Source organism: Acyrthosiphon pisum, chromosome X (genome assembly GCF_005508785.2).
Source record: "Acyrthosiphon pisum isolate AL4f chromosome X, pea_aphid_22Mar2018_4r6ur, whole genome shotgun sequence".
Lineage (NCBI taxonomy): Eukaryota > Metazoa > Arthropoda > Insecta > Hemiptera > Aphididae > Acyrthosiphon > Acyrthosiphon pisum.
In genome coordinates this window covers 91,727,081-91,729,323 of record NC_042493.1, presented here as the reverse complement: position 1 = coordinate 91,729,323, position 2,243 = coordinate 91,727,081, and positions in this window count along the sequence as shown.

Sequence of the window (2,243 nt, the reverse complement as noted above, 5' to 3'; positions counted from 1 at the left end):
TAATCATAACTCAAAGTTTTTAAACCAGGCGAAAATTGGCGATAGCGCTAAAAAAATAAAATATGTATATTATGCAGAATCCCCTCTCATTTTTACAGCATACAATTCAAAAAAGAAGGTAAAAAAAATATTGTGTTAATTTGATGTTTAAATACTATTTTCAATAATTATAATAGTAATAATTAATAATATAATTATTTCTATAGTGTTTATAGTTATCGATATAGGGCTCGGAAGGTAATGACCAAAAAAATTCAAATTACCTAAACATTTTAAAAATCACCCAACCCGCAAAAAAATAATTAAAAATGTTACACCTAAGTATATCACTATATTCACTTTCCTATCAGAAAAATGATGAGGTAGGAAACCGGACCATTTTTACTGCCCCGAAAGGCTAATCATCACAAACATTACAGTTTTTTAAAAATATTTACACACAAACAAAAGAAACTCAACCGTTTCAACTTGCCGTTTTTCAATGTAATTAAACTCCATCAAATATACATCAAAGCACTCCTGGATCAGATCCATTTCAAAATCAATCATTCTCATACTAACCATATAGTCTTGGTTTCTCCGATAATAAACCTGTTGTCTCACCAATTTCTCTATCTCTGTACGAAACTATTTTCAATCCACCACATTCCCAAATTAATAATCCGTATACATCCTCTTGCTTACCAAAGACTTCCGAGCAATCCGAACGCATTCAAAATAAAGCACAATATAAATAATATGATAATTGTGTATTTTTAACGTGCAAATTTAAAAAAAAAAAATGTTTTTATAATTTTCTATTATACCTATCTAAGTCAGATATTGAAAAGGACACTCCTTTAATATAATTCAATTTCTATTATTTATTTATTAATTATTATTATTCAGGTTTATTTTATATCTAAGACAGATATTTAAAAGGATAATACTCCTTTAATACAATAAAATTTGTATTATTTATTATTATTTTTATTTCTTTGTATTATATAAGTTATTTTTTATAACCATATAAATCAACAATTATATTCGAAAAATGTATCAGTTTTTTCCTTTCATAATTTATTAAATTAATTATTAATATAAAAAATATTAATTTATTATTCGTATTTAAAATTTAACTTACCTCAAAGTAATTGTGAGGCGTTCTTCAGCACAGATAGGAATACGAAATGTTGTAGTAGTTTTTGTTATGTGAGGCCGTAATACAGATGGTGGTGCTATTAAAGATGGTGGTATCGAAAATTCACAAATTATTACTATATCAGATGTAATGAACAGTATTCAGCACTTAGGTCATGTTCTTATGAATGGTAATTATTTCATTATACATTTTCATATCCACAAAAATGTAATATAAAAATATTTAAAACTTACCTGACAACATATTTTTAAGTTTCTAGAAATATGTCAAATATACAGAAAGGGATAGATATTATTAAAGTTGATGTCAATAAAAATCAAGAAACACTTATGGAAATAGTAGATAAAATAAGATTTCAACAATCAACAACCACAAGTTCAAATGCATATGATTTGTCACTACTCAAAGTGTCCGTCGCAGATTTGGAGGAGTTGAACAAGCTCGAGGAGGATGCAGAACAAAAAAAAATATTAGTTGAGTCATAAATAATATTTTAGAGTAAGTAATATTTAAGAAAATGTCAGTGAACTATAAGTATCTACTTTTTTGTATAGGGGTATATGTTACGTAGACATGGAAAATCATTCGATGCTAAACGTATTACGTACCTTATGATGCAGTTGACTGTAAACAATAAAATAGCAGAAAAATTCAATATGGAGGGAAGAAGAGGAGATAAATTGGCTTTTGGTTGTTTAGAAATTTCTAAAATTTTAATTGGTAGGTAAATGAAAAAAAAATAATCAAATTCTAGTTTACATTCAATATTAAATATACCATTTATTTTATTATTAATATATCTTTAGTAAAATTAAAACCTTTTAATAACATTGTTATAATGTTATATACTCTATTCCCTGTAAGTTTACCCATTTTTTTTTTGTGCACGCAGAGTATGGAGAAAACGTTGGGACAATGTAGTTCACTACGTAAACACCGTGGTGTTTCATGACCTGAAACTAGAACTATAGTGAACTGTATTATCAAAATGTTTTCACCATACTCTGAGTGCGCATAAAAATAAAAGTCAGTAAACTTATGGCAAATAGAGTATAGTGACTAAAATTGTTTAATATGTAGCCAACAACTCGGTGAAATTGTT